This window comes from Microtus ochrogaster, linkage group LG1 (assembly GCF_000317375.1).
Source record: "Microtus ochrogaster isolate Prairie Vole_2 linkage group LG1, MicOch1.0, whole genome shotgun sequence".
In the NCBI taxonomy this organism is placed as follows: domain Eukaryota; kingdom Metazoa; phylum Chordata; class Mammalia; order Rodentia; family Cricetidae; genus Microtus; species Microtus ochrogaster.
This window is the reverse complement of record NC_022027.1, coordinates 53,555,586-53,566,004: the sequence shown is the minus strand read 5'-3', so window position 1 is coordinate 53,566,004 and position 10,419 is coordinate 53,555,586. Positions and strand designations below refer to the sequence as shown.

The following is a 10,419-nucleotide window of genomic DNA, read 5'->3' as shown; positions in this document are numbered from 1 at the left end:
ATTCTCTATTCCCTCTAGCTTCCTTTCTGTACTCTTGCTCTCCATATAACCCAGCATACAGAAAGTGGGCTTGCCAGACTGGAAATCTGGGCACAGCACTGTAGTTCTCAAACGCTTTCAAATTAGAGTCCTTCAGAGGACAATTTATAAACTCCTTAGGTTGCTATTCAAGGGCTGTCATCCTCAGGTCCACACTAAGATTTGTAACATATTTTGAAAGCTGCAGATTTTCGGTGGTGAGAATCTGCTCGACAGCACAAAACTTCGCTCACAGTCCAAGTTTATCATACAAATATTTAAATCAAAATTTAAAAACTAAATCCATGTAGAAGTCTCATCACTATGTTTTTCCTCAAGCAAATTCTGCCCTTGCATCAGCACCCCGCTGGTGACCAGCACAGCAGCTCTTAGTTACCCTGGAAACGCGTGCTGAGTACCACCATCGTTTCTCTCGTCTGAACTCTGTAAGCTAAGCACTAAACTGGACATCTCTTCTCATACTTCCCATTCCTTACGCTTCAGTAGCTGCTGCCTCTCCATCCTGACCTGCCTCTCTCACTAAATGATGAGGTCTTTCACAGAAAGATGAGCCGCTTCTTACATCCGGCACATGCCTAGTGTGCAGCAAGCACATGTTTCCTGTGTCAGTGAATGAAAACAAGGGTTACACTAAGGTGACCTTCAGGTGACCTTGTAGAGAATCACTTTCACAGAACCAGCAGAACAGAAGGGTCAAAGGAGGGCAGGTGGGAAGAACTGGGGAGATGCGCACATGCTGTTGTTTGTTTCCATAAGCTGGCACTTTGGGGAGAGCTATTGGCCCGGGGACGAACTGCTCGTGTTTTCTGGTGGTTGACAAAAAGCCTGTTTTTGAAGTTGCAGATGATAGTCGGAAAAACTGATGGAAAATGTGCTGACGGAAATGGAGATGGAAAAACACAAGGGAGGCTTCACAAAGAGGAGAAACAGCAGGCAAGAAAGAAGGTAAAAACAAAGATTTGAAATCTCAACATAGCAACGTCAGAAGGTCATTTGGCAATAAAGGCTGAGGCACGGTGAGGGAGCCCTGTGGCTAGAACCCCGACACCAGGAGAGACAGCACCCTGGGAAACTATGAGGAGAGTCAGCGAAAGCCACAGGAATCCATCATGTGGGCCTTGGGGTAAGGATGCATGAATTTTAGTGACTTATCCAAACTGTTTTGTGGCTTTTTGTGGATTTTCGAGAGAGCAGCCCATGGGAAATGCCCTGAAGTGAAGCGAGATGGAGATGCCAGATGGCAGGTCACTGGAAGAAGTGAAGAATATCTCTTTTCCCGAATAGTCTGCAGATTCAAGGCTAGGAACATCACACAATGAAGTGTTCGTGCTAGGTTTCAACAGAGATTGCACAAGAGGACGAAGCTAACGAATAATGAAGAGGTTAGTTAAACAGCATCACAAGAACCAGGTCGGTGGAGCCAGGAGCAGTGTGCTGGGAGAATCCCGGCAGAGCCATGAGTCTTGCTGAGAAAGAGACTTTAAACAAACATGAGCCAAGTAAATGCCTGGCCATGAACTCATGGGAAGGAAGTTTCTATGATAACATTCATCTGAAGAACAAGGCACACTGTTGCTGATGAACAGACCGCCCAGCCTGTGTGCAGTCAACACAAGTATACTCTCATCAATGAAAAAGGTTTCAGGATTGAAAAGCATTTTCTAGTCCTCTGTGAACGACCGCATTCTACTACAGAGAAATCTCATGGTAAAATAAGGTTGCAAACCCAATGGGTGAATATGAATGTGATTGAAAGGGCCATGGAAGATGAAGAACAACAAAAACAAACCAACCCCAGTAGTGTCAATGAAAACAGTAATGTTACCGAATACTACTTTATTGCTAAACACATTAGAGAGTTACTTAGGAAGAACTGTTTCATTTGAAGGCACCAAAGCACTTTGGTTTTCTTGTTGCCAACCTCTCCTGCAAATACCATGTGGGATTTTCCAGGGATCCAGCACCAACTCACAAATCCAGAACTGCAAGTTTCAGGACAGCTAGACCAGCAAGGCCCGGGAGAGGACCTGGCCGTAGACACAACACGCTCTGCTGTTTCACAAAGCTAAGAAGGAAGACACAGCAAACCTGTTTGATACACCAACGAGAGAGGTTTCCTGCGCTCGAATGCTGGGCCTCAGAACTCCAGCTTCGTGCTACATAAAGCAGCACATGAATCTACTGTTTCTGAACTATTTCTGTAAACTGAATCTCATCTGCTAGGTCTCATTTTGTGTCTATGTTTCCTATGTTAGCTTATAGTCTGTGCTTTGCCTTTTCTCTTTATCCAGGGTTCCATCTGGAAGACAAAAGCAACTGTGTTCAACCCCCTAAAGCTTCTTGAGAATATGCACCCTTCCTTCCTGAAAAGTCCACTGTCTCCAGAGGCTGTTTTCAGGGCTACGCCCAGGTTGGGGCACACCATGTTATGAACTAGCACTCTCCAAACACACTAGATGACTAGCTCTGTCTTTAAAGGGTAGGAAGACATTTTCCTTCTTTACAGTGTGGGAAGGGCCATTTAAACAGAAGGGACTGATCTTGCGGGCCTCTTGTAGTCCAGTGTCATTAAAGTGCTGTCAGACACGCTCTTTCCATGCAGTAACGTGACAGCTATAACTAGATCAGAAGTCCCAGACAGTATTTTCTACTTATTTATAATTTAAAAAAGGTTTATAATCAAATTAAATTATCAGGTAGTCATGCTTACAGCAATAAAAAGCTTTCACCTTTGTAAGTGTGAGCTCCTCTGCCCCTCTCTGGTTTTTCAAGACAAGAGTTTCTCTGTATAACCCTGGCTGTCCTGGAACTCGCTCTGTAGACCAGGCTGGCCTCAAACTCAGAGATCCACCTGCCTCTGCCTGGGTGCTAGAGTTAAAGCTGAGGACCATCACTACCCTATCCATTTCTAAATTAGACAGCAACACCAGCCATTTCAGAAATGTACAACTGCATGTCCTACGTCAAGGCCATCGACGCTGGTTTGGAGAAGCCCATGCACCGTGCTCACAGACCACTTGGGTCACAACATTTCTTGGCTCTGTGATGATCTACATGCCTAGGTCTCAGGAGGCACTGACCAGAAAGAGGTTTTTCTACCTCAGCTCTGGTGTGTAGCAGGCGGACAGAACCTATGTTTCTGTGAAGTGCCCTGGCACTATCAAACACCTTGCTCTAACAAGACTCAGATGAGAGTGGTATTTATCTTTGTTTCTTTTTTGAATTTTTGAGACAGGTATGTTGCCCTGGATGTCTCTGAACTTGCGGTGCAGACCAGGCTGGCCTCAAACTCACAGAGGTCCACCTGCCTCTGCGTCCTGAGTTCTGGAATTAAAAGCGTGAGCCACCACAGCTGGCCGTGTTTTCTGTCCACATCTCAAGACACAATTCTAGCACTCTGGATTTGGTCCAGATCCCAGGACTGCAGTACTAATTGTGTAATTAAGAAAAAAAGTTTGATACTTAAGACAATGTTCAAATATACATAAAAACAAATAATATAGATGTCATATACAACACATCAATTGGGACTGATTAGAATTTTAAATGGTAACAGACAATGTTGTATTTGTGTATGTGTACACATGTCTGTGTGTGTGTGTGTGTGTGTGTGTGTGTGTGTGTGTGTGTGTGTGTGTGTGCGCGTGCCAAAAGGACAACCTTGGCGTCGTTCCTGAGGTTTCCTCTATTGTTTCTTCAGACAGGGTCTCTCTTTGGTCTGGCTAGGCTTGGGTGGCACTGGGCCTACAGATCTGCCTGTTCCCACTTCCACAGCAGTGGGGTCATTGTGCACCACCATGTCCTGCTTCTCTTTGGGGTCTACGGATTGAACTCAAATTTCCATTTAACGACTGCAAGACAAGATGCTCCTAAAGAACCTATTTATAGAATATTACAAAGTTTTCTGAATACTAAAAATTATGATCATATGAAATGGACTGAACTGGGCTCCCCTCTGTATGCTGTGAAGACCATTGTTTAATTAAAAAAAAAAACAAACTGTCTTAGGCCTGTGCAGGGCAGAATAGAGGGGTGTGGGGGGGGTACTAAACTGAATGCTGGAGGAAAGAGGGTGGAGTCAGGGATATGCCATGTAGCCACCAGAGGGGAAAGACGCTGGCTGCCAGTTGGAACCTTGCCGGTAGGGCCACAAACCTCATAGTAAAATATAAAATAATAGATATGGGTTAATTTAATATGTAAGAGCTTGCTAGGAATATCCTATAGTGATTGGCCAGACAGTGATTTAACTGATACAGTTTCTGTATGGTTATTTCGGGGCTGAGCAGCCGGGAACAAACAAACAAGCAGCCTCTTACAACACACATATCTGAATATACACTTTACAAAATGCATTTGTGGTCTCTACCTTCAGTATGATGCCAGTACTAGGGAAACTGGGCTCTCATCAGTATGATGGAAGAATTATGTTCACCTTTGCTGGGCTAAACTACTCTCTATTTGCCAGTTTGTAATTTTTTATCATCTATTAAATGTGTAGACAAGACCTACAACAAAGAAACTGGTAAGCATAGGTCCATTTATGCTAGGTCATGTCTCATTCGCCTGAGAATTTCCTTTACTAAAACCTGCTAGGAGTGTGTGACTTCAGACACAGAAGGAATTCTGGAAATATCAGGGTTAAGAACAACAAGACTGAAAAACACTAGGGAGAAAATATCAGTGAAACCAAAGTCCACCAGACTGTACTTATGACACACACATACACACACAGATACACATCAGACACACAACACACACACATACATATACACACCACACTAGCACCACAAACATACATAGCACACATACAAAACACACACAACATATACACACCACAAAGATACATACATACACAGCACATACACATACACCCAGACACATACATATACACCAGACACACACACACACACACACACACACACACACACATACATCATACACTTATACAAGTACCCTCTCCGAAATCACCTGACCACTGGGAAAGACTAGAAGGAATAAGACTAAAGAGGCATGACTGAGAATTTAGCTATATTCTATAACATTACATACACCACTGTCTCATAAAGAAGAGAACCCGGTGAGAGTATTCTTATCTTTTACACACAGCTTCCTCCAGGGAACAGATGTGACGCCTACTCTCCAACCACACTGATTCCACTGATAACAATTAATAAGCAGCGTCTCAGGGGTTATAATTTTCCAGAAGTCCTTTACAACCAAGAACCACAATTTCTACTAGTGCAATACACATTAGTGACTTAGCTGCATGAACTCATGGAGTGTGATCATGGCTTACAAGTTGAGGCATCTCTCCCAGTATTTGCATACAATTCTAGGCTCGCACAAAGCTCTCTCACTCAACCATTTTCACGTTAAATTAATCTAAGCCAGCACAAACTATGACCTAAAGGCAGCATTACAAGTGACACACAGCCAAGCTCAGGCTACTAATGTACAGAAGGTGACACTCAGCCACCTCCAGTGCCAAGACTCCGTGTTTAGCTTGGTATTTCTGTGCCTTCACTACACAACTCAGATTACAGTGTTCAGGTTATATTAACAAGAACGTGTTTAGTACCTTTTATGTCAGGGACACAGCTAGGAAATACACACAGGCTTACAGGAAGAAAAACAAAACCCTTAAAAATTAGTAATTTTAAATGAACAAATATAGATCACCACCCTGAGCCACGCAATGCCTGAAACATTCGACAGTCTGGAGGATGGATGGCCACATAAATGGAGGCAGGAAAATGTAAAGCAGCCTTGTATGGGTTAGACGACAGGTAGGTGGGTAGGAATTTCTTGTATTGTATTTACAAATCTATGTAGAAATACACTGGATGTTCTTTATCCATCTTTTATTTACATATCAATGTGCAAGCACATATACATTTATTTCCCTCTATACATACACAGAGATGTGGAAGGGGTTATGGAAAGAGGAAGGAAAAGAAAAGGAGAGGTGGAGAGAGTGAGAGCGACAGTCAAGCCTAAACGACGAGGCAGTGATCGGGACAAGCAGGAGCCAGGAACTCCAGCCTGTGCGCAGGATAGAATGCTCCTGAAGGGCGGATGTCGCAAGTGTCTTCAGGTTTGTGTAACTGACAACTGCAGAGACAGAAGGGACTGGGAAGAAATGAGATAGTCTGTAAGAATCAAACAGTCAGGTCTCAGAAAACAGAACAAGGCTAACCAAACAACCGAACACATTGCTGGGTTTTAATACCGTGACGAAACTTGTTGCTAGTAAGACTCGTTTGTATTACATATTTTAAAGATTTATCTGTCGGTCTGCATGTACTTCCTCAGGAGGTTATATCAAATTCAAACTAAGTTTCTAAGTGGCTAGATTTAATTTAGATCCTTTATAAACATATGAATTTTTTGTGGATCCAAAATTAACATTTTGTTTTAGAAATATAGCTACAATAAAGTTTGAATTACATAGGTCTAATGATGTATTGCTGTTTTGGCCTGCACTGACTCCTACCATGGCCACCGCCAAAGGCGCCTGTGTCAGTGAAACAGACGAGGCATACAGCAGTTGTGGACTGGCCCCCGGTGGCTCTCAAAAATAGGGTGTGCAGCCACAGCATCTCATTAAACAGGCTCTACTGCACAATGCCAGCCCTGGAGACACTGCAGACCCTGGGTTCTTTCGAAACCACATGTTGATCTGTCCACAACAGTGCACATCAAATATACAAAACTCATTGTAACCTCAGGAACATAATAATAAAGTCACTAGTGTCTAAAGGACTCTTGACTAAGAGTGGGCCATTCCTTCTTACTGGTATTTATTTCTGTGGAACCGATATCAGTGCAACAGCAGCTTAAAATATTATTTTAGCTTATGGGATGATTTAACCTTGCCATGTTTTTACTTTTCTTTCTTTTCCTACTTGTAAGTAAGGTAGAGAAACAAACTGGCACCACTCATAACTAGCATTTTGATCTAGCAAGAGCATGCCAGGCAAACAATCTCTCTCTTCCTGAGGACTACAACATTATGAATGTTAAAATCCGGAAACTGAGCCCTCTCAAATGAAATGGTATACCTTTATAACCAAAAATAAGATGCTATGTGTGAATGTTCATGTATTCCAGCGACTTTCAACCCTATCCACACGGCTATCAAGGACAACAAAACTGGGCCGGGATTAGAAGTCACAATACTTGAAAGAAGGAAGCAATATCTCATTTTGGGGTGAAGTAAATTGATAGCATAGCTCACTAAATAAATGATATTTAACTGTTGGCTTTGTAGAAAATACTGCATCTGTAAGTTGCAGAGTGGCTCGGACTGCGGGGAGAACATGCTAGAACCCCAGGCAGGTGTGGAGTCCCACCCAGGCAGCTCTCGGAGTGCAAAGTGGCTCGGACTGCGGGGAGAACATGCTAGAACCCCAGGCAGGTGTGGAGTCCCACCCACGCAGCTCTCGGAGTGCTGCTCCCACATCACTCTGTCACAGAGAAGAATCCACTGTGAACCATTGAGAAGGCATGGGGTATGTGGTAATTACAACACCAGGGACGTTGGTTAGAGAATCCTAGTGAGAACCAGACTCCACTGGCTGTGGGACGCGGGTCAGAGGTAGAAATGAGAGCTACCAACCCTCAAGAAGAAAGAAGAACCAATGAGGAGCGGTCTTATGCTGAAGTGAAACATGGGACTGGGGGCTGGAGAGACTGCTCAGTACAGCTCTGGCAGAGACAACGCGTGCAGCTCACAGCCATCTGCAACCTCAGGTGCAGGAGACCCAACGGCCTCCTGGCCTCAGCAGGCACGGCACACACATGGTACACACACATAATGCTGGGAAACACTCAAACATAAAGATTAATAAATCTTTTAAAAAGTGCTTTATTTCTGTTTTATATGTTCTACCTGCACATGTGTCTGTGCACCATGTGCGTTTTTATCCACTAAGTCTACAAGACAAAGTTGGATCCCCTGGAACTGGAGGTGCATTTGTACGTCACCATGTGGGTGTCTGGAATTGAACCTCAGTCCTCTGAAGGAGCAAGTGCTTGTAACTACTAAGCCATCTCTATAGCTCCCCACCACCTTTTTAAAAAGAAAAATTAAGAGTAAAGAAAAGAGACATCAAATTTTAAGACTGGTTTTTTAACATAGGGAACTCTTGTGCCTTCTGCCCGGCTTTCTATAGAGAATTATCTGAACACTAAATTGTCAACTACAACCGTATAGTAATAATTTAGAATTTTTAAGCTTTAACTATCATTTCTTTCATAGGATCTTTGTTCACCCTAACTTTCTCAATCTGTTCCCAGGGAGGTTGGAATACTCACTGCCACCGCTGTGATAGGTCTCTTCTTCATTTCTAGCTGCAGGATGAGCCCCAGTGGTCCCCAGTGGTGGCGTCTCGTTGGAATAACATCCCAGTAAAGCTGCTGTCTTAGCCTGGCACAGTCTCTCCCAATGCTATCCTGGCTTATTAGATCAAAATTATGTAACTTTGGTAAGGAGAAACTGGGGCTTGTTAGGTGGTGAGCTCAATGTCCAAGTTCCCAGGCAGTAACAGCTAACAGTGTTATCTGGTCTCTTCTGAAATCTGGATGGCCAACAGAAAAACCATATGACAGAGTTCAAAGCACAGGCTGTTTGGGAAAAACGGATCACGGACCTCTTTTGACAAATCAGTCTACTGTTCTGAGCCTTGGGCAGAGAGCTGAGAGTCGAATAGACCCGTTGACCTTCAGGTCTGTTTTCCATTGGGCTGGCTGGGTGGCTGCTGTCAGCCTAGGTGAGATGGAGGTGACTAAGAAAAAGGCTCCTTTCAAAAGGAGAGGTCTGTTCCAGAGAAACGCTGAGAGCGTCTGAAGGAGACTACCGTGCTCACTCTTAGTGCAACGACCCTCTTTGCACACCCAAAAGAACAAATGAACAAATTGTTTTTCTTTATGGGGTGCTGGGAATCAAACTTAAGGTTGGTGTGGTATGACACTGAGCTATATCCCAGCCCTGAACATTTGTTTTTTTTTTTTTTTTTTGGTTTTTTTTTTTTTGGTTTTTCGAGACAGGGTTTCTCTGTGGCTTTGGAGCCTGTCCTGGAACTAGCTCTGTAGACCAGGCTGGTCTCGAACTCACAGAGATCCGCCTGCCTCTGCCTCCCGAGTGCTGGGATTAAAGGCGTGCGCCACCACCGCCCGGCCCCTGAACATTTTTTAAAAGTAAAGTAACAACAGGAACTCTCCAGCCGGAACTGTGAAAATCCATGATGGGAATAACCATGCTCTGACTGACAGGAACTCAGTCATCAACCGGTTCAGGGATAGTGAGCGTGCTACTAAAGTCAAGGCAGGGTTTGGATAAAGATGTACTCAAAGACGTCATCTAATCCTAAAATTACCAAAACCCATTAGCAGTTGTCAGGATCAAGATCACAAAAGACTGTAGAGTATTTCAAAGTATAAATAATTGGGAAACATACATAAATATGAATGGTGTGTGCATTGCGGGTGAACTGTTCTGCTTGGTTTATAGCACATAAAGACCTCGATTTCCATGAGAATTAAAAAGACAAATTGCATTTATTTTCTATTCTCATCTTTCTCTGTGTACAAGTTAAGACCTTTGCTGCACTTGTTTGCACAGCTTGTGTAAATTACATGTGCAGAGATACAACACAGTTGAAAACCAGTCTGCCCCAAACTAAAAATCACATTAGGATTGATGTTTTGAATTCCATACCTCAACTGTGCTATGTAATGATGCTAGTAGGCAAGCCTAAGTTAGGGCTACTGGAAAATATAATAATGGAGGCTTAGTTAAGGTGGTCTAAGTATTTGCACAATAAATCTGTATTTTCAGGTTTTGTCTATTAGGTTTTAAAACACCTGAAAAAATACAGGCAGGTTTTACTGATAGCAAATGCTTTTGAAATCTTCACAGTAAAGAGATTCAGAACAGAAAATGTCTAGTTATGTTCAAAGCACACTGCATTTTTTAAAAGCTTTTCGTTAGTGTATATATCCTTTAACAAATATAAAATTTTAAAATCTGGAAATATTGCGTTATCATAACTACTTAAGTGAACAAATAAACTTAGGACTATTATGTGTTATCTTTACAGAGAAACTTGTGTGGACTCACACTGGGTAGTGAACACACCGACTGCCTCGTGAGATACACGGACTACATGCTAATGTATTTTGTTACAGGCAGTCCAATGAAAAGTTACTTATTTATAGAACAATTTAAAGATTTTGATTCCAAGCCGGGCGGTGGTGGCGCATACCTTTAATCCCAGCACTCGGGAGGCAGAGGCAGGCAGATCTCTGTGAGTTCGAGACCAGCCTGGTCTACAAGAGTTAGTTCCAGGACAGGCTCCAAAACCACAGAGAAACCCT

General features: G+C 43.1%; 1 protein-coding gene across 1 annotated transcript in view; it reads right to left on the bottom strand.

The window, feature by feature from the left end:
- The window catches only part of Ptpn13 (protein tyrosine phosphatase, non-receptor type 13), a 191,552-nt gene that overhangs the window by 93,965 nt on the left and 87,168 nt on the right, over positions 1–10,419 (bottom strand). The window lies entirely within an intron of this gene.